Genomic DNA, 24,118 nt, shown 5'->3' with positions numbered 1-24,118 from the left:
AGTGAAAACTAACTGAACTTCTACAAAAACGAAACAAACAAAAATAACAACAACAAAACTAACGTAAAGTTAAACGTAAGTGCAAATACGTTTTTTATTAAGCGTACGAAAAAACACAAACAACAACAACAAGTAAGAGCAAACACTGAAAGTGGCAAGTGCGTGAGCTTGCACATTTCATCAATTGCAGCTTCGCTTTCGTTTCTGTTTGATTTGAAGTGTTTATCTTTGCCTTTTGCTTGTCTACCTTTTTTCGACTTCATACCTGACATTTGCCCACAGGTGTACCTGGTCAGTCGTGCATTGGTCCATTAGTGTTAATTACATTTATTTGCGCTGCCACACCAACATCCGGTTCAGTCTAAGACTTTTCCGCTAACGTTTTTGTTACCTTTTTTGTTCTTGTTTTTGGTGGAAAACATTAGTTTGTGTTTTTGCAGTGTCATTTTGTTCAATATTTACGTTAATTTGATTGTTACCGAAATCTATCGTATCGGCAAACAAAAGACTTAAGCCACGAACTCGTACGCGCTGACAGCACTTGGCATGCCTGCAAGGCTGTTTGTTACAGACACTTCGTGGGTGCGCAGACGCGCATATAAAATTTACAAAAACGCCAAATAACAAACTAATTTATGCAACAACAATACAGTGAGTGGCAAGGTGACGCTCTGATGTAGCATAAAAATCAGAGTCATGAACACTCCGCGGCAGCTTTTATGAATTATTCATGGTGTTAGAATCTTATACAAGCAAGTTTGTAAAATTGCTTAAGCAGGGCAAAATTGTTACCAGAACTAAATTATTAAAAAAAATATGATATTATTTGTATATGCGTGTCTGTGACCACTTCCGTCTTAGCAGCTCATAAGCACTTCCGTTCTGCAGTTATTAAAGCAATAAAGTAATTTACGAAGTGATACTTAATTTTCGCACTTCTGACATAGCTGTGAAGTTTTAAAGGTTAAAGTGGACAGGTAGAACATAATTTAATTAAAAAATAGAGTTTATAGAATATATTATCTCAATATTTTTGTTACTAGATGACAGCAGAGGCTTTTTTATGCACAGTTCCTTCGCTAAAATTTACATTAAGAAGTTATGAGCTCGAGGAAAACCTCAGAAAGGTCTTAAAAAATTAATCAAAATATTGTTGAACTCTTTTGAAGTTGTTTTAGAGTTATATTCATGACGAATATAATAAAATTTAGTACTACCTGTTTCTAGTGTTAAAGTTTTATTCAACAGAAAATCTAAACATTCCGGAGCTTTTCTCCTTAAAAAAGCATATGAGCTCTTCTCGCAGTCGAAAGCTTTTCGGATGCATTTAAAGCTTTTCTGAGTCCTTCAATGTTTGGAATGAACTCTACAAAAGTCATTAAGTATTTAAATTGTTTAAGCTACTGAGAAGTTTACGAGCGTTCTTGCTTATCAACAGCCGTTCGATTTCGAAGAAAAGTAAGCAAAATCGTCAACTTTGGCTGCATCGAAGCTTTAATACCTTTCACATATGCATTTTTTACCGCACAAAAGGTTAAAAAATATTTGTCTCTTCATTTTGATCGAACAGTTTGTATGGCAGCTATCAGCTTTAGTTGACCGATCACAAAAAATGTTTTGAGAGATTGTGCCGCTGCTTTATATATTATTACTAGTCATATTTCGCGAAAATATCTTGTCAAATAAGAAAGATTTCTTTACAAGAACCTTAACTTGATTGATCAGTTTGTATGGCAGCTATCAGCTATAGTTGACCGATCTGAATATTTTTTTCGGAGATTGTTGCACTATCTATGATAATAATCCATGTCAAATTTCGTGAAGATATCGTGTCAAATAAAAAAGATTTCCATACAAGAAGCGGAGCTCGATAGATCAGTTTGTATGGCAGCTATCAGCTATATTTGACCGATCTGAACAATTTATTCACAGATTGTTGCGCTGTCTAGGAGAACAATCTATATAAAATTTCGTAAAGATATCTTGTCAACTAAAAAAGTTTTCCACACAAGAACTTAAGCTCGATGCTTCAATTTGTATGGCAGCTACAACCTATAGTTAACGATCAGACAGACAAACTCATGGTACAGAGTATAGTAAAAAATTCTTCTTCTCAGCGTGGGCGATGATGCAGCATAAAAGTACATTTCCCACCAGCAGAAATTGCCACAAACCACATAAATATGCTAGAAGCTTTGTCAAGGTTACTTCACTAGTCGAGAGCAGTAAAGTGTGACTTTATTTAAAATTACTTACAGAAAAATCTCGAAGTGCTGTAAATATATGTATATCCAACGCCTACAAGTGCTTATTTAAGACAACCAAGTTATTACAACAACTAATATATTCCATATATACAGATACCTTGAGCTATGCATGAGACATCTGGAACAAGTTGGCGCTGCAACTCAGTCTAGTCACCTCAGCTCAGGCCATGAGTAATACCAAAGCATATTATTTTGCAAACTAATTCAATACTATAGTTACACTTCAATGCCGTTTGGCAGCATTACTCAGCTGGTCTCGCCAAGATTTAATGCACTTATATGCAAGTGGCTTAGTCGCTCGATTATTTCAACACACAAGCAATGCCATTTGTGCAGATATTTCAAAAAAAAAACACCAAACAAATATTTTAATAAATAAATTGCAACAAAACAGTGCGCAATAGCACTCGAATAACTGGACGTTTTAGTGCAAGTTTTGCAACGTGAGTATATATAATAAATGTATGTATATATGGTATACAGTGCATGCGCATAGTCAGCAGCTCCAATTGAAATAGACGATTCTTTAGTCGGCATGTTTGTTGTTGGTGCAGCTGTTAGCGGCACTGACGAGCGTCACCGTCTGCCCGTGGTTAGATTTTTGCAATGCATAATTGCAGCAACACTGCCAAAGACACACAACGAGCGGTAGTCACAGCGCTCGTAATGGATGTATGTGTGTGTGTGTGTTATTGCACTCATAAAATCGTCAGTTAGCCATTGGCGAAGTCTCACGCAGATAAGTTGGCTTACACATACATATGTATGGTTGTATACTTAGGTTATATTTGGTAGAATTACAAAGCAAAAAAAAAAACAACAAAACAAACACAAATGAAATTGAATACAGGTGTGATTTTTATCTTTTATAAATTGGTATGTGGGACAATTTTTTAAGAATCAATTATTTTGGTAATTTGTCCAAAACTTCTTAATATTGATTTAAAAAAGACTGCAATAAAATTTTTCTATTTTTTTTTTTTGTTTTCGATTTTCAAAAATATTTTTTTAAAGCAAACATTTCAACCTCGAAGTCAAGGCCGAGTTTATATGGAATAATTTTTGAATAAAAAAGTTTTCTTACAAAACACTTTATTTTGATCGATCACTTTGTGTGACAGCTATATACTATAGTGACCCCATTTGAACAATTTGTTTGAATATTGTAGGATTGTTATAAATACTCGTTCGTGCCAAATTTCATGAAGATATCTTTGCAAATAGAAAAGTTTTTCATACAACGACTTGATTTTAAACGATTAGTTGGTATGGCAGCTATAACGTATAGTTGTTTGATCTCAATATTTTTTTCAGAGATTATAGTGTTGTCTTGGACAATAATTTCCGCCGAGTTTCATAAAGATATCTCGTCAAACAAAAAGTTTTCCATATAAGTACTGGATTTTAGTCGACCTGTTTGTATGGTAGCTATGTATGTATGTATATCCCACAGTGCTGCCAAATGCTTCAAAAAAACTAAAATTTCCAGCTATAGGCTTTATTAATATTTTCCGCTCATAGATGATGCGCGTTACGAATTTTCGTTGCGTAACACAATTTCGTTGCAAGCAGAAAATTTTTTCGACTTTCACTTCGAATTTCAATATAATACTAAAATATGTAAGTGTTAATATTTTTTTATTTTGCAAAACCAAATTTAATAAAATTAAATAATATTTCACTGAAAATTCGAATAACGCAAATAATATGTACTCATACATATATATTTAACATAAAAAACATATTTCAAAAATATTCCACTCAAAATTATGCAATCTCCAACAGCTAATCATCCATCGTACTAATTCGTTGCAATTGCGCTGTTGCAAAATGAAATTGCAATCACTTTGGCATGTTATCGCACTCATTCTCGCAGCCAGCAGACGGATATGTCACTTAGGCATTTCTTTTTGCGCACCACTTTGTTGCGTCAATTTTTTCCCACACTCCGTCTGCAGTCAGTCGGTGGCAGCTGGTGACAATATGCATAATAGTAAAGTGCGCAGAAATATGCCGACATAATTTTTTTTTACAAATGCATTTACATATATGTGAGCATTTGTTTACATGTATTTTGAAGAGAAAATTGCTACTTGTACCATAATTTTGTTAAAAATTATAGCATTATGACTAAATTATGGCATTTTAGTATCGAAATGTTGAAATATTGTAAAAGTAGCTATTACTTTCAATTACCGGTTGCTGCATAACTAAACTAAGTGACTGGTATTATTAGCTAATGTCTAAGTACATGACATTCCTAGACACTAACTATTACATATGCAGATAGATTTATATATATAAATGATTTGCATATTTCAAACAAAATATAATTCAATTGGCTCAATGTTCATACTGAAGTGTCTACAGTAGTCATGTTAGCTCAGCTGGCATATATTATAATATACAAGAAAATCAGGTGCTGACATTTGCATATGCAAACCTCTTAATTCACTTTCAATATTCTTAGAAGATATTATAATAGAAATATGGCGTTTACACTTTCCACCGCAGTTTCCTTTCTTCATTAATTGTTTCGAGGTTTCATACTTTTTAAAAGAAAAAACACAGAAACTTCAAATTTAATGGGAAATTTTTATTATCATTTGAAAGAACATTCTTTGGCATTTATTTTTTGAAGGTTATCTCTTTAAATTGTTGGCGGCGAATGCGTCTCATATGTCCCATCCGTTGAGTCCAATTTTCGATGACTCGTTCGAGCATTTCATCTGGTAACTGGCGAAAGACTCGCGTAATGTTTTGCTCCGAATCTTAAAGCGAAGCGGGATTCAACGCATAAAATGTAGATTTTACATATCCCTACAGAAAAAAGTCAAAAGATATGACATCATACGATCTTGGTGGGCCAACGACGGGCCCAAAACTTGAAATTATCTGTTCACCACACCGTTTTTTTTCTGGTTAAGTGGCAGCTCTTGGATCTCTTCAGGTTGCTCTTCGTCCGAAATGTGGCAATTTTGTTTGTTTACATACCCATTGAGCTAGAAATGTGTATCACCGCCAAACAAAATTTGGTTCGACAACGTCGGATCTTCTTGAAAATTTTCAAGAGCCTTCAAAGCGAAGGGATGTCGCTTGGGAAGATCGAGCGGCTTCAGTTCTTGCACAAGCTATATACGTCAATCCAAGTGGCTGCGAACGGCGCCGAATCGACTTTCTCTCGACTCTCCGGCTGCTATATTTACATCAGTGCGTGCTGGAACTGGAACTAAAATTTGTCAGAACCATGCATATCGAACAACAATGGCATATGTATTGATAGCTATATTCTCTTAAATTATGAGAAATGCACCTAAGAAGGGTATTATGATTCGCTGCAGCTGAAGTTAATACTTTTTCTTGCTTTTTAATATGTTTAGCTTTTAGCTGAGAAATACCGGATATTCTAAGTATATTTTAAAATTTTTGAAATACTTTGCTAGTTGGCAACTCTGTTTGGAAAAATCTATTTATAATTAAAATGTGACTCAACAAAGAATGTACACATAACAGTAAGCTATAAAAAGTTAGTAAGAATTTAATAGCAATTTTAAGTATTAACAAATTGTTCAGCAACAATTAGAGTTTCAACATTTTGACAAAAAACAAGCTGATGCACATACACACATGCACATATGTGCATACATATAACACATATACACATATATACACATGTATATGTTACACACGAAAATTTAGAGCAACACTGTTGTAAGTAAAGATTTACAAACACTTGCCTTCAAAGACAGAGAGCACGCGTGCGTGACACATACACACAACAACAACAACACGTTGCACTGTCTGCGCACGAAAATTAACGACACGATTGCGGCAAGTCCACAAGCAAGCCGTGACAATAAATCTTAAAACACATTTCAGTATGACAAGGCACAAAATTAGTAAACGCAGCAGACAAGTTAGCAAAACAGACATTTTAATCGAAAAGCGAGGCAAGCGCGGCATTAACCAACAAAGTTTATCGGTCGCTAGTAGAACAGTAGTGTAGTGCAAAAGTAAATCACATCCGTCACAAGCAGGTGTTGTCTGCAGTGTGAGCCCAGCTTAAGCTAGCAGGCAGCAAGCAGCGGGAAAATGTAAACAAAGCGCCGAACGCCGGTGAAGGAAGTTGTTGTAAAATGTTGGAAAAACACGCATGCAAAGTGGGTTAAACATTAATTGAAAGTGCGATATTTGCCGGCGTTTTGAAAAAGTGGCAGCCGGCAAGCATTAGTTTATCTAGCAGCACAACAATAAGCACAAAAAATGCTACGAAGTATTTGTGAATTAGGTCATTGTAGGAAAGCCACAGCGCCGGCGCTATCAACAGCTGCAATCTGGAGAAGTTTTTACAAGTTAACGTCTGTAATAGTAAATAAATCAAAAGCAAGTCTTGGTTTTGTTAGATCAAGCGCTAAAGAAAGTTAATAAGGTAAAACCTCTGGAAAAATATAAGCTGGTATATACTAGAATTTTATTTTTAACTAAGTTGAATACTTTTTAGATACTAAGTATATCGCAAAATAACGTATCATCAAAAAAATCGAAATTGAGTGTCTTATTGATTACGCTTCACTACTTCAAATTACATACATAATATTACATATGTTCAACATTTTCAGGTTCTGCGGTCAGATATAAACCAGTTTTAACCAATATTAAAACTTTGTTTCACTCATGTTCCATTTTATTACATGTTTCATTCATGCCATTGTAAATTTCCGAAAATGTTGTTACGTTATTTTGCATTTCAGGTGACGATATATATATGTAGTCTGGTATATAGATCTTATGCAACTTTCAACTAACATGAAAACATTGGGTTGAATTTTTGACATTTGGTCATTGCGACTGCGTCTTTGAAAGACCAACTTAGCTTCTTCTTTACCTGAAATGGTATAACGGGTCTAATAACATAACTAAGGCTGTCAATTGCCTGACGCATTTATTGATATGATTCATCTACTAAAAGTTGGTTCCAATCCCTCTTTATTGGAGCCAACTTTTCCATGATTACAACGTTTTAAAAATAAATTTATTAGTAGACAGCTGTTTCGAAAGTAACGCTTCTAGCAAATTCAATATCTAAAGGAAAATATTTACGTATAATATATCACCGTTAATTAATAATATGCAATAGATTGTTCTTAAAAATATTTTCGGGAAAGATCAAAACACTTTACTTTACCGCCTGTCTTTGAACCAGTTTTTTGAGCGTTCTTCTAGGGTCTATTAAGGGGTTCAACTTTGACACTTTATTCTAGGTCTAAGGAAGAGGTAATCGAGTTTTTTTTCCAAGTATTCGTTTAACATGTATTTGAAAGTAGAAAAACTTTTATATTAACATTTTGGAGAAAGGAATTTTGGGTAATTGCTCCATATTTGAAATCACCTTATTGAAGTGAGTGTTTACGCTTATTATCTTTTCAGAACCCTACAGTATACGTTTAGTAAAAAAAATTGATCTTTGGAAAATCATAGACTCGCTTAACCCCTTAATAGCATCAGATCAAAATTGACCCGGACTGACAAACTAAAAAAAAAAAAACATTTTTGGACTATTTAATACAAATCTGTTTTATCGCCTTTAAAATAAGCTGATGAGTCAATTTTAAACAGATTAGGCGTCCATCAGTTCGCACAATAGCGGAGACTTAAATGTCCTGTCCTTCCCGCGACGTAGTACTTAGCCGGTGGTTTCATGGAAGAGTCTTGAGTTGGGAGTAGGTTAGGTTTGGCGGATTAAATTTCCGCACCCGGCTTTCGATTCCTCACCCTACTATAAGAAAAGGAAAGGCCTACAGTCCCTTTATCAAATTTTGTATTTTTACAATTATGAGTAATTTTTAAAATATCACGACTTCTACTTGACGTCGGTTTTGCAAAATATTCCGCTATTTTGGTACGAATCTAGCGTTAATAACTTTCCTATCCAAAACTTTAACTACGTAAATACGTTTTTTAGTTAAAACTTGAACATAGCATTTGGATGAAGCAAAAAAAAAACTGAAAATTGGAGTTTTGGCAGGCAAAAAAATTAAAATTTCAGTGAAAATTTCGCGATATTTTTTTTTAAATATCAATTGTATCTCAAAGACCTGTGTAAAGTTTTATGAAGATCGGTTGAATAGTTCTCGAGAAATCTTGCCAACCGACTTCAAAGGCACAGTTTCGAGAAAAACGCGTTTAAAGACGGCGCACTTAGTCTAGCTAGCCTGGAGCGCAAAAGTTCTCAAGGCTGTATCACCGAAATTATTACTCGGATCAACTTGAAAATTTAGGACAATATTGTAGAAGTGTTGTAGAATTTAATAAGATAGTACAAAAAAACTCGATTTTTTGAAACCCAAGTTTAGTTATTGAAATGACACATTTATACGGTAATAAACCTCTTAACAGTCTTTTCCACAGTTGATTACATACTCTTCAGTAACAAATAACAGTTGGCATATATTGAAATGAGATATCACTTTACCAAATATTATTTCAAACACCGAAAATAAAAACTACTGTTTTGCCAACACTTTGCATAGTCATAAGCTCTATTAAGCAACCATTTACAGTTAGCTAAATACACTAATTATTCATTTGCCAGTAAGTGTTGCCAATGGTGTAAAGTTGTAGCCGGAAACTTAAAAACTGTATATTACCAAGCATTGGCTAGAAATCATTCACACGTCATGAATTCGAACAGCAAAACGATAATTATGAAAAATTAGATTACTAATAGCATGTAACTGAAATACCGTTAGCAGGTGACGGTATGCAGCAGCAACGTTTGAAAATTAGCTGAAAAAGTGGAAAACGGCGTCGAAAACAATTAACACAGAGCGTTGTTGCATAACGCAAAAGCGATATATATTTTTAAAGACAGACTTTTTTTTGTACCCGTGTGTGGAAATATAAGAGTGTGTGTGTGTCTTTGTGATATTAGACAGCTTTTTCAGACACTGACATATGTATGTTACACAATTTGCGGCCAATGAAGATATGAAAATATGCACAGAAAGTCAAATAACGGCAGTAATCTATCATTAAACGCAAAATTTCATTTAACACGTACTAAACGATAACTAAATTAACACAAAATGCCAACATAAGCGGAAAGAAAAAATGTTGCAAATTTAAAAGTTATATATGAGCGTGAAAATATGCAATAATCACAACGCATGGCAACGTAAACGTAAGCACAGGCAAACAGTAAGCGACGCAAGCAACAACATGTGACATTAGCAATGTGTAGCAGCAAATTATGCACATGCGCACATCTCTCCGCCAAGTTTATGGGCTAATAAAAGTGAAATATGCGCACTAGCGGCGCCAATTCTTGCCTAATTTGCTTTAATACACATGCGCATGCGCAATCAAAGTGTTTTATATATGTGTGCGCGTATGCATAGGAAATATTTTTAATATTTTTTTGGCATTTCACTTTCGCTTTCAACGCCTCATGTCGCACTTGACGCTTGACTTGTCTGCCAGCCGCCTCAGCGACATCATTCGTCATTAGCGGCGCGTCGTGGCGTCATGTCAGCTCTAGCACGTTAATATTCTGCTTCTTCTTTTTGCGCAAATTATGCAAGTAATGACGCATTAACGTCTGAGACCGGTGCGGAGCGCGCATGTAAATGAAAAGAAAGTTCGTGCCTTAAGTCTTTCGTTTGAGTGGCGTCTTTAGCTTATTTAGCTAATGTTTTTATACATCAGATATAATATATAGCGCATGATTTATTGTGCATACTTGGGTTTTAAGGTGCTGTCACTTTTATTCATATTTTTTATTATTTTTTTTATTATTTTATGTCTCATTTACTTCAAATGTGGATATAAACCAGCCTGTCGGTGCCAGCAAAGGTGGCTGGGCAACAAATCAAGTGAGTTATGGGCGTCTAAGTGATTTTATTTAAAGTTGGCCGTACACATTACTAAATTATTTACTTTTTTGCTTGTGTAGACAAAAATAAAAACAACGAAAAATGTAAACAAATATAAGACACAAGAAAAATAATCCACAAAATGTATTTAAATGTCTAACTGCGTGTGAAAAAGTGTTTTAAGTTAACAAAATTTACATTTCTATGCACCTGACGCGCTAAAAAGCAAAAATAACTCAAAACTAACTTTCAAATACATGAAAAATTGCACACAAACTGCAATTTGATGTCTTTGAACTCCATCATCAATTCGAAAAATATTCGGTAAATACTTTTTTGCAGTACAAACTTGAAAGTTACACCAGTTTTAGGTAGACTTAAGCCAAAACCAGCAAGAAATCTATTATAAATAATGAGTGAACCAGCTTGTCTTGCTATGCAGATAGCACGAACTCAATTTAGTGCTGCTCATAGACGCGATTTTTTTATGGCGCCTAAGGATTTTTCATTTGCTTGTCTAGCAGGCTAATGCACCTGCAGTTTTTATGCAATAGCCCGCAGCCTTGTGTTTATACTAAATATTATAGAGTGGCTTACTTAAACAGTAAACAAATCTGCTGAAACCTATAAAATTTCAGAGGAGACTGTATCTGTTGCTGTCTTCAAAAAACCTACGCCTTGGTCACTTAACCGCTTTGTAAGTAAAAGGTTGTGAGGGAAATGGCTTCCATTAATTGCTGACCATAAATAAATTTGGCAATGAAAGTGAATTATAAGAAAAATTGAAGGCAGCTGGCACTGAACTGAGTGAAAGGATTTAGTGGTCAGTTGTAACAATTATAAGGCGCTCAAATTTGTAATAAAATTGCATTAAAGCATTGCTGTTTGCAAAATTTCAGATATTTCATGCATATGGGAGTAAAAAGTAAGCAATTGCATACCATAAAAGTTCAAACAGTTATTAGGCTAATCGTCTTACTGTAGGTACCTTTGATCAAGGCCACCGCTGCTATATTTTATTTTCGAGTTTGCGTCAACTAAGCAGTGAGGTCTGCAAAAATTTCAATAAATAATTTTATGAACTTGATTTAGACAGTTTGTATGGCAACTTTATGCCTTGGACAATAATCCATGCCCCAATACGAGAAGATAACTCGTCAAATAAATATAAATATATATTATTAAATATAAAAATAATCCATACAAGAGCTTAGTTTTGATTGTTCAGTTTGTATGGCAGCTATATGTTATAGGGGTCCGATCTGCACAATTTCTTCGGAGTTTATATGGTTTTTGTGGTTAATAATGAATGCCAAATTACGTGAAGATATCTCGTAAAATAAAAGCGTTTTCTATACAGGAGCTTAGTTTTAATTGTGCAGTTTGTATGGCAACTATACGCTAAAATGGTTCGATATTGGTCGTTCTGGCAAATAAATTACTTCTTGGGGAGAAAATGTTGTGTGCAAAATTTCAAATTGATATCTCAAAATCTGGAACCATTTCGTGAACATGTTAAACTTAGAATACCCAGTAAACAAATTCAATATATACCTCTAATATATTTTTTTAAACGTTCAACTATGAGCTTTTTAATTTCTCCCAATCAATCAAAATTGTTGCCATCTTTCAGGTTTGGGTTCTATTTTACTCAATACCATATAACATTTCTGGAGTCTTAAGGTTTAGGCTTGCAGTGGTTCAGCCCCGAAATCACGAAATATTTCCTGAAATTTTATTTAAAAAATATTGTAAACACTACCTACGCCCATAAGTTTCTCAATATTATCTAAACCCTTTATATACAACGCTTTCGTAGTCTAAAAGGTTCTAAAATAAGACGAATTAGATTTTGGTTACTCATACGCACCCGCCTTACGATGTCAGTTGCAGTTTATTACATATCGTCACCTAAAATGCAAAACAACGTATCATCAAAAGAATCGAAATTGAGTTTTTATTGCTTACGATTCATTATATCATACTACATATATGTAGCATAAAATTTTCAGCTGCCGCTGTCAGGTATAACCAATATGTAACCAAAATAAAACCAATATATCACCGTTTTATAACCAAAACACGAATTTTTTTCAATATGAGTGGTTCTTATTATATTATTTTTCATTCGCCTGTAAACTTATGAAAAGTCATTTTACGTTATTTTGCATTTTAGTTGACCATATATAATATATAAATGTCTAACTGAAAATCATTAACTCATAAATTCGTGGAAAAAGCGAAAGATCGAGTTCAGCTACATGAAATAATTATCACCATTCGCAGTTCCATGGAGCGCATATTTATAAGCGCATAGGCGTGAGCTCAAATTTTTTAACCACAAAGTAATTAAGAGCACACATAAGTATGTACATGTATACCGAACCACACATTTTTTGTAAACCACACACTTGTATAAGTATACCTGGTAATTTATATTACATGAGGCCTACAAATCAGTGTCATTGATAAATTGAAGCAGCAAAGAGCCTTCGAGTGTTGTATTGCGGAAAAAATAGTTAATAAATAAAACATGTGAAGCGACGAATTCAATAGTACTGGTGTCAGTAGTAAAAAAGGTGACAAATAATTTTCACACAGTCCATATTATAGATCGGTTAGTCATATTAAATTGTATTGATTTCATCCATTACAACTGAACTGCAGAATAAATAATGCAAATGCGGCCATTTATCTTTCACAGAAACCCAAACTTTCGAAGCCAAAGCGCTCGATATATCACATATGTATATGCACATATGCCAACAAATGTATTCCTTCACGCAGGTTTGTGCCATACATTCACTCTTTAACAAATGCCACGTGAACCCGATCACTTAATTCCATTAAATCAATTATCGAAATTGTTTAAAAATAGCAACCAAAACTGCTTCACATACATAGTAATCACAGGTACTATTTGAAATGTTGTCGATCAGTTTATTTATCGCCTCTTTACGTGTTTGCTCACATATTTGCACCCAAAATAAAAATAAATAAAAGCTAATATATATTTAAAAAAATTCGCGTTCAAATTGCAAGCGTCGCGAGTAATCATAGGAATTTGTTGCCGCTTTCAAAACGTGTTGCGCATTTTTTCACGAGGCAAAGTCACTGAAATACAATTTTTGCGGAGTTATGTTACGTATATACTTAAATATGAGCAAATTGTTGGTTTGAAGTCTTTTCAGTTGTCTTTTGACTATTTTCGAGGTTACTATGAATGGTGCTGAAACATCTTAAAGAGGAATTGAAACGTTAGTCGGTATATAAGGAAAATTAGTACTACTTTCATAAGTCAAAGTATAATTTGGTATTTTTATACCCTGAATAGGTTAACTTAACTTTGCCACAAAGTATGTAGCAAACAGAAGGAAACGTCGGAAATAGAAAGTATTGACGAGCTGGGTGGATTTAGGGAAGCGATATTCGTACGAAGTTTATCGATCGTCACTGACTTGTTAGCATCAGGAAATAGTCTAACGACGTCAAATCGCACGACCGAGGCGGCCAATTGACTGCGCCATTTCGTGAGATAATACGTTCACCAAACTTGGTTTTCAATAAAGCGATAGTGATATTCGCTGTGTAGCTTGTGGTGCCGTCTTGGTGGAACCACATATTTACATTGAGCGATAGCAATACCCATTCACAGTAATGTGCCAGTCGGTATGCAATGGTAAATCGTGGAGTACGTGTGTATTGCTGCCTGACCAATAACTCATATTTTGCTTATTGACGAAACCATTCAGCCAGAAATGAGCCTCATCACTGAAGATGATTTTTCGATCAAAATCCAGATGATTTCCAAGTTGTTTCTCAGCCCAATTCACAAACATAGGACGATTCTGGTGGTCAAGCAGTTTCAGTTCTTGCGTCAATTTGATCTTGTAAGGATGTAGGCCAAGATCTTCCTCAATTGATGCGCTGGCGGCAGCAATATTCTCGGCACTACGGGCACTTCTTTATCTCACTGACACTGGAACATTTTTTACTGTGCCTGTGGACGCAAATTTTTCCACTAGAGGCTTAATTGTTGAACTGACAAGACGATTATAACGACCATAAATTAGACGTAGCATTCTTAAAGTTGAGGCCACTAACTCCGAATTTCGGTAAAAGTAAATTTTAATAATTTCGACTCGTAACTGAAGAGAAATGTCTATTTTTGTAGCGTCCGTATTGAAAAATCAGTTATATATACATATATATAAATATATAGTTGATTAGATTCTTCTAACTTTGCTTGTAGCAAGATACAAGAGTAAAAAACATTATATCCGAACTTAGCACTTCCTTACTTGTTCTCGATGAATCTTTAGCCACAATACAAACTGACCGAACAAAACCAAGTTCTTATATGTAAAACTGTTTTATTTAACAAGATATTGTCACAAAATTTAGTCCAAGCTACAATCTCCAAAGAAATTGTGCAGATGGAACCGCTACATAGCATTTAGCTTCCATACAAATGGGTCGACCAAAATCATATCTTTGCATGGAAACTTTTTTATCTGTGGTTGGTTCTTCTTATAAATACATTGTTGGAAAAAATGATAGTGTTCAACATTTTGAGCTTTCGTCAGTGTCAAGAAACATATTATCTGCTATTTATTGATGAAAAGTTCTCACGCAATTCTACAAAAACCACGTGGCCTTCTTAATAATATGTGTACAGCTGCATTTAAAAAAATTTGATATTGATAATGCCACAAATATGTTTGATTGAATAAAAATGCAATTCACACTGCCTGCTCATGGCTGCTCAACAATAAACTTTTAACGCCTAGCGCGCTTTTCTTCAGTGCCAAAAGATGAAAACAAATATTGGAGCGAACGAAAAGCCTGCATAAAACCACAAATACATAATAATAACACATGTAGGTATATATGTATACATATATATAGTAAATGTAATATATTGATATATATTATATATACATATATTAGGGTGATTCAAAAAAAAATTTGTTTCTTTTTTTCGTTTGGTACTCGGAAAAATATGTTCCTAGACACCTCTAAGAAAGCCTCTCCAAACATGAGTTTTTAATTGTAACGGGAAGGTCCTCCTACATACAGTTTTCTATTTTTTCTTATTATCAGATAGAAAAATTTATATCTCGCCTCCAACTACTTGAAAAAATATCTTGTTCCTTAGATTTTGTAGGAAATTGAATGCTATACAAAAAAGGTCTATTCTGATTTTTCGTAAACCCAAACGTTTAAAAGATATTAACAGTTAAAGTTTGATTATTTTTGGGAAAATTTTTTATTTCTTATGAATTTTATAACTCAATGAAAAAAAATTATTATGAATGATGAAACTTTTTATAGGCTTTCTTAGAGGTGTCTAGGAACCTATTTTTCCGAGTACCAAACGAAAAAAAAATGTTTTTTTTTTGAATCACTCTAATATATGTATATTTATTTATATAGATATGCATGTATTTACAACTATGTGTACATAAATGATTAATTTGTTGCACTGCCTATGGGCGCCTTGTGGTGCATGCCTCACGCAGCTAGCTAGTCAGTCAGTCAGCCACTTCTTTCCGCTCTAATAAATTGCAATAAATTAAGAATTCCTGCAAAGTGCAACTTTTAAAGCAACAACAACAACAATAACCAAGCGTTAAGCAGCTACGCAAAGTGATATTTGTTGTGTTGCCACACACACACGCTTGAGTGTTAACCACCAAAATGCCGCACTCGTAACTCATTTGTTGTATAGATATGTATATATGTATATATGTCTGGCTGCAAGTGCTAACGTTTGCTCCGCTGCTAGCCGAAGCGTATCCCACCATTTCGGTTGCTATTGCACAGGTGTAGGTGTTGGAAGCACACTCGGCTAGGCAGCGAGCTGCGTTGGCGGTCAGTAGGCAGGAATGTTGGAAGAAGCATCGCAAATGCGCAACGAAATAGTTGTTGTTGTGGTGACTAACATACATATGTATATATTTCTTCGCATTCGCACGCTAATTAGCACATATCAGCATATGATCAGACATATTTGTTGAGTTTTAATAACAAAAACCGCAACGTTGCACCCACATTTTTCGCGCTCTTTTTACTTTTTTGTACGCAAATAAATGTAGATATGTGTGTTATCTGCACATTACATTGCGTTGGTGTTATAAACTAATTTTGTCTTACTATTTTATTTATAAGAAAAATGTATTTTTTCGTGCTGTCATTTGCTTGCCACACGCACAATTAACTTCCAAATTAATTGCAGTTTCGCACGAGCATTGCACCACTACAAAAAAAGATAATACCACACACACACATATATGCCTAAAGTAATGTTTTTTCTATACTCTCTTGTTCATACTGCCCTTGCAACATATGGCTCTCCATGGCATTCGCTTGCGTGCATGTGCGCATGTCACATTGCAATTACTGCAAGCAGCACTTAACTATGTTGTCTTAACAAAATTGAAATTAACTTAATTTGGTTTGTTTATATATTTGTCAATTGGTTTAATTTTGTTTTTCGTTTCTTGGTTTCTTGCAGATTTCGTAAATTTGGTTTCGAACGCTTGGCACGTACTTGAGTTTATGGTAAGTCGCCGTTTTGGGTCATGCGTATGTATGTATGTGCGGAAAAATCGTTAAACTAGCGTCGCACACATATTTGGTACTAAACAGGCCTTTTTAATTAGGAAAAATATTTGTGCATATAAATAGATGGCTTAACACCCACCGAGTCTGAAGACAGTACTTTGAGTACTGTTATATATATTATTGTAATAAGTTTTTCATATCAAGCAGTTTTCTGAATATGTAAAGGGGCTTATGTGTAGGTTATACCTCTAAAAATAACATGCTATAACTTTAAATCAATACTTCGATACTATGAGAACAGAATAGTAAGACTTTGATCATAATTTTAAAATTCTTAACTTATATTTCAAACTCTATGTCGTCCTCCCCAAAGTAATCCCCCTTGGCCACAATACACTTTGGCCAACGTTTTCTCCCATCCTCGAAACAATTATTAAAGTCAATTGGCGGTATAGCCTTCAATTATTCCAAAAGGGTTTTCACTGATCCTTCCGATATTCCAACGAAGTCAATAAGCTCTCTGATCGTCGGTTCTCAAGCACCAATTCCTTTACTTCATTGTCGTGTTGATCATCAGTTGATGTTGATGGCCGTCCTGGACGTGGTTCGTCGTCAGTGCGTTCTCGACCGTCTCTGCATAATTTGTACAAATCAAAAACACTTGCTCATAACAAACAATTATCACCGAAGGCCTTTCCAACATTCTGAACATTTCGGCAACAGTTTTTTTTTGATTCCGCACACAAAAATTTTGGAACTTCTTTGTTGAGTAAAATATCGCTGAATAAAATCGCCGAATGCGATTTATTTACTTTAGAAAGACAAGCGTATACTAAACACTAATTGATTATTTTGATGTTCGTCGTCAGTTCATTTGGCACAAATGTCAAATCAAAAACACTGACAAACATTATCCAAACCTAAAAAAATTTTTTTTTCGACGAATGGAACTTTTTGTTTAATCGCTCATCGAAATTTAATGCGATTTAAAAAAATGTTTTACTTGTTCCCATAGTATGAAGCATTGTTTGAATTACGGTCATATAAATTGTACCAGTTCAGTTTAATCATTTCATCCCTCCTTAAATCGATCTTCCGCTAATAAGGGCCTTATTTTAGATTGAAAATGCTTGTTCTCAAAAATATATAATTTTTCGTACACAATTTGTTTTTTGTGTATTTTTAAAATTTTAAGATAAATTTACAAGTTGAAAATATTTTTTTTTTTTTTATTGTTTTCATTTTTTTATTCGCTTTTTTGATTAATACCATAGCCAATTAAGTCTTTAAATAATTAAGAGGAAAAACATTTGCTAGCTGTACAGACTGACGAAATGAAAAAAACTCACTTTGAAAACATGTTCCACGCCTTGTTACAGGTTAACGAAAAAACTTGAAAATGGCCATAAAGTATATTTTCTATCAAAAAGTTTTTTGAATTGTTCCCAAATATAATTTGGCATTATAAAAAGGAAAATTTTTTTCATCAAACAATAAATATAGGCATCAAAAGTTTGGAAAATTTTCTTAATTTTTGAAATTTACAAAGATCCTATGTCATTGTGTATGGGTTCTATTATAAGTCGTTCTTCAAATTTCACCATAACGTATTATCGAAACCGATACGGAGATAAGATAATCTTCTCTGGCACATTTTATCATATTAAAAATGTATATCATGTTTATCGAGAAAAACATTTAAACAATTCTTAATCGTACGTATGAGCTATTTGAAACCAAACTTCCTCTTCTTCTTAAACCCCTCAATATCTGATGATTCATAAACACATAATCTTAAACATGAGTTTATGGAATTTGAAAAAAAAAACATTTTTCGTAGAAAATTACATAATTCTCTACCTCTTTAATTACATTTCAAAAAATATTTTGCTAAGACCGAAAGAAAAGATAACTAATCTTGCTTATATATTCTAGATCTTACGTAATCTAAGCATTTGCGGCTGAATTTTCTATCCAGAAAATATAAGCAAAAGATCTTGTGCCATTTCATATTTTTACTACAAAAGTAACTATTTCCATCAAAACCTTAAATTTCACTCTTTGCTGGCTCTATTTCCATGTCAAATCGAGCATTTTTTAAGCTGATTGAGCTACGCTTTCGCAAAGTAATCGGCTTACCCGACAAGGTTGTGGAAATTATGCAATACTTAAATAGGATTTTGCGTTGAAAAAATATTAAAAAAGTCTCACACTTGCTTGCCACATATTTTTCTTTTATTGTGGCAAGCCAACTGGTTACCTTGCCCGCAAAGGTTTATGTTCAAGGCTAATAGGATTACATTACAATAACAATTGAAGTTTACACACATTTGCTTCGTAATAAGCTTAAAGTACACCACAATAAATAATAAATAATAAATAACGAATACAGTAAATGAAGCATGAAATGCAAATGGTGAATACAAAGAAAAAACAGCAAGTAATGGAGGCTTTGATGAAGTGTCAACAACCGAAACCCAATCGCGGTATATTTCTTTATTTTGTTTTTGATAAGTGCGTGAAATCATAATTCTATCTGAGCAGATTACTTTTATGCCCGTTTGGGTTAGAATTCAATTTTTTATTTCACAAAAAGCCAAAATATTGGTAAATAAAGTTTAACTCTTGTAGAAATTAATATCAATTTAAGGCGATTTTCAACAAATAATTTTATCTAAGTGTTATAATACTTGAGGCAACAATCTGTAAAAGGACTTGACTTTGGTTAAAACCCAAAGCGGATGCTGGCAACTAATATAAATTAGATGATTCGGCAATTTTTGATTTGCTTTTTAGTGCTAAAGTATCTTTACATAATATATTAAGTAATCGAAAAATTCGTTTTTCTTATTTTTCCATATTTATAATGAACTTTAATGAACCAAATATGTACCATTTTCGTAGACCACTTTTTGCCATTTTTCCACCAAAGACATTGTTTCATCAGTAAAAAACTTTTCTGGTTTCTCGGCGAAAAACTGCGAAAAGTAATTTTCACAAGCTTCTCTTGAATCCAACTTTACTCCATTAAGGGAGTTCTGCATTGACCGAAAATAATGGTAGTCCGATAGTCCAAGGTCAGGGCTATATTGTGGATGCATCAAAACTTCCCAGCCAAGTTATCCCAGTTTTTGCCGAGTCATCAAAAATGTGTGTAGTCTAGCGTTATTCTGATGAAAGACGAAGCCCTGTCTGTTGATCAGTTCCATCCGTTTTTTTCGAATGCTTTCTCCAATCACAGTACAGTTGACATTAAAATGTAGAATCAATCGTTCGACCAGGCTGGAGCAGCTCATAGTGGATGATTTCTTACCAATCCCACCAAACACTCAGCATAACCTTTCGAGGTGTCAATCCTGGCTTTGCGACCATTTGTTGAGCTTCACCACGCTTGGACTATGATCTTTTTCGCACATTATTGACGTATTTGATCCACTTTTGGTGTCTTGTTACCATTCGCTTCAGAAATGGTTCGATTTCAATTCGTTTCAGCAAAGAATCGCCGATGTTCATTCGGTCCATTAAATTTTTCACAGACAATTCATTCAAACATTGAGCTTCTTTTTGTGGCCAGCCTTTTTTAAATGGTTCAAACACTTTTGATGAAGATTTTTAAGTTGCTTAGCGATGTCAAGGCTGTTTATGTGATAGTCCTGGTTAATCGTTTCCACAATTTCATCGACTTTTTCAACGATAGGTCGACCAGAGCGAGGTGCATCTTTCACATCGAAATTTCCAGAACGAAAGCGAGCGAACCATTGTTGTGCTACGCGAACTGATACAGCATCGTCTCCGTAAACTTCACAAATTTCATTGGTGGCTTGCGTGGCATTCTTCCTTTTTTTATACAAAAATTTCAAATTAAAGCGAATTTCTTCATTATTTTTATTCATTTTTGAATAGCTGTAACTTTTTTTGACTTACCCGAATTTAATTCTTTTTGAATGAAGTTTAAAATCTCATCTTCTAACACTATATGGCATGACACAACGTAATGGGTAGCACTGGAGATATACGACTGCAACGACATCTATTGACACAATACGAAAATACTTTTTCGACTAACCTATATACGCAATTTTTTTAAGAGAATTTGCGGATTAAAGGTAATAATCTGAATACAGCTTTCTTAACGGTTTACATATGCATGCAAAACAATATTTTAGGCAAAAATCAGTACCATATATCACAGAGACTTCATTACAGATTTCAATGAATAAAGAAAATACACAAATATTTGACACAAATCTTAAACAAATCAAAAAAATATATATAAGTATGTGTATATTCACAAAACATTTGTCTAACATTTATTTTTATTTTTTCCAACTTTCTACCAAAAACAACAAACAACAGCAAGCAATTGGGTGCAATATTAAAGTCATTGCCAAAAAGTTTCACCTTCAATATTGCCAAACAATTTATTCAGGGTTAATAGGAAAATAATAAGTGCAAACAACAATAACGGCGAAGTAATGAGTCTAAAGCATGTAATTGTAAAATATTTTTGGAAAAAACGGTCATTATTGCCGCACAAAGGCTTATGTGTCTGTATGTTTTGTGGTGAGTAAAGTGTGCCACACCCATATGATTACACTAGCATGTGGTATGGGTGTCATTATATATGTGGCAAGTAGCCAAAAAAGCAAATTGAGAATTTCTTAAATTTTCATTTATTGTATTTAATGTTGTTGCTTTCAATATTTACTACTACGAAATTATGCTCTATTAAGCAGACAGGTCTTAATTTTTTTTTTTTGGGTTTGTTTTTTTATTATTTTTGTTAATTTTACTTTGTAAGCTGTATATTGTTTGATGTTATTGTTATTGATATTTTTACTTTACTTAAATATTATCGAGTGGCTCGCTTTTTTATGCTCTTATGACTATGCACTCTACTTTTTGCTTATTTGTTTATGGTTTTCATCAAACTTATAATAGCAACTAAATACTTTTGTGTACTTAACAAGCCCTCGCAACTGCTCCACTCCCCTCTTCCCCGTTTTTTTATGTTTTTTTTTTGTATTCTTTGCTTGACTGCATAAATAAAAAAAGTAATCGAAATTAAACTCGCTGCACAAGCTCATATCTAAAGCAACTGGCGACATGAGTAAAATATTTATGCACAACAAAAGCAACAAATTTATGAAAGATTAACGTCGAAAAGGGCTGCGCCGCACTTTCAGCGCACTTTCTTTTCCACTTTGGATAAAGAAACGTAGTAATCATAATAATTGCTGCTTTAATGGCATTTATTGGTCAGTAAGTTGATATGAAGACACTAACGGTAAATGGAGATAATATCTATTGCCTCGCATATGAATATGCTTGAAGTATGCAAAGGCATTAGGGTGAGACATTTTTTGTTGGGAAAAAAATTTTAAGAAAAAAATTTTAAGTTTCAGGGTAAAAAATTTAAGATTTTATGAAAAAAAAAATTTAGATTTTAGCAAGAAAAATTAGATTTAAGGAAAAAAAAATTTTGGATATTAAAAAAATAATTTTTTTTGAAGTTTGGTATTTCTTATAAGAAATTCAGCTGTTCTTTCTGCTACTAGCAACCTAGTATGGCATGTACCAGGACTTATTGTCCAGTTGGCATTTATTGGTCAGTAAGGTGATATGAAAAAATAAATTTAGAGATAGTATCTATAGCGTTGCATATGATTACCATATTTGAAGATTTTAAAGGCATTCGGGTGAAACATTTTTTTTTGGAAAAAAAATTTAGAAAAAAAGTTTCAGATTTTATAAAAAAAAATTTTAGTTTTGGGAAACAAATTTTTTTGGAAGATTGGTGTTTCTGATAGAAAATAGCATCCTAATATTTTCTGCGACTAGCATCCTAATAAGGCCTATACTAGAACTTATTGTGCAGATAATCCACCAATATTTAAGATAACGAACTGAAATTTTGCACATAACCTTTTCTTACTACGATGCTGCTTATTTAATGGAACCGTCTATATCGAATCATTATTGGTTATAGCTGCCATACAAACTGACCGTTTAAAAGCCAGACCTTGTACAGAAAACTTTTTTATTTGACAAGATAACTTAACAAAATTCGGCATAGATTATTCTTTCTGATAACGCTACAATCTCCAAATATACTGTTCATATCGGATCAATATTAGATATAGCTGCCCTACAAACTGATCGGTCAAAATGAAATTCTTGTATAGAAAACTTTTTTAACTGACAAAGTAACTTCACAAAATTTGTCACAGATTGTTATCCAATACACTACTATACTTTCCAAACATATTGCCCAGATCGGTTTACTATATCACATATCTGCCATACAAACTGATCGGTCAAAATTAAGCTTTGTAAGGAAAACTTTTTTATTTGACAATATATGTATCTTTACGAAATTTTGGAAAACAACAACAACTAAAACAACGCTACAATCTTCGGCCTTATTGTTCAGATCGGCCGACTATAACATATAGCTGCCATACAAAGCGATCGATCAAAATGAAGATAAAATTTGTAATACACTTTTACGTTCTAAGAAATGCACATGTGTAGGGTATTATAGCTTCAGTGCACACAAAGTTAAAGTTTTTCTTGTTTTTTTTTTTGTTTTTAATAACAACACCACCCTAATATTCATACACAGAAACTTCACAATTTGTTGAAATAATTGAAATATTAGAAAACCTCTTCTACTCTAATTTCTGTTTTTCCACTTTTCGCCGTTCGAACAATGCATTTTGCTTCCAAAAACAGCAACAATAAAAGCAATAATATTTGTAATGATATTATCTGCCTCAAGAAATTCAACAACTTTTGCTTTCATTTAGCCCATATCTTGAATGCATGCTTCACAATCTAGCAGTGTGCTTGTGAATATACAAATACATATATGCTTGTATACGTGTATGTGTGCATGTATATGTGTATGTGAGCATGTATGTGTGCATAGTACGTCTCTTGTTCCCCTAAGCGTATCCGCTTACAGTGCTTGCAAAGCTTTGAATTATTACTGATAGTGCTCTCATTGTTTTTGTTGTTCTTTGTACGCGCTCACATGCATGACAGGCAAGAAATGAAATGAAATTGCACACGAGTAATTCAGTGGAAAAGTGAAAATGAAAGTGACCAACTAGCCGGGCAGCCAGCCGACCAGTCAAGTAGCCAAGCGGGCAGTTAACCGAGCGCATGATACACACATACACCCATGCGTACATATATATTTTCAAGCTGCGCTTTGCAGCAATTTAATATTGCAGTTGTTTTTGTTACTTTATTTGTTGCCTTTATTTTTTTGTCGACTTACTGCAAGTTGTTGTCTCGTTACAATTCAATGACCACAGACATCACGGTGCTTAAGATACGCCGATGGGTATTGCATGCTGCCTTTCTCGGCTGCGCATCCATAAGCAACAAGAGGCAGCACCGACTTAT

General features: G+C 33.8%; 1 protein-coding gene across 1 annotated transcript in view; it reads left to right on the top strand.

The window, feature by feature from the left end:
• Nucleotides 1–24,118, top strand: part of LOC126756081 (proteoglycan 4) — a 40,872-nt gene that overhangs the window by 7,559 nt on the left and 9,195 nt on the right. The window contains exon 2 of the mRNA XM_050468906.1: nucleotides 16,656–16,702. The gene's annotated coding sequence lies outside the window, so the exon portion shown is untranslated. The remainder of the gene's footprint in view (nucleotides 1–16,655; nucleotides 16,703–24,118) is intronic.

The sequence above is a fragment of the Bactrocera neohumeralis genome, chromosome 4 (genome assembly GCF_024586455.1).
Source record: "Bactrocera neohumeralis isolate Rockhampton chromosome 4, APGP_CSIRO_Bneo_wtdbg2-racon-allhic-juicebox.fasta_v2, whole genome shotgun sequence".
In the NCBI taxonomy this organism is placed as follows: domain Eukaryota; kingdom Metazoa; phylum Arthropoda; class Insecta; order Diptera; family Tephritidae; genus Bactrocera; species Bactrocera neohumeralis.
Note: the sequence above shows the minus strand (reverse complement) of the source record. Positions and strands in the feature narration are given on the sequence as shown.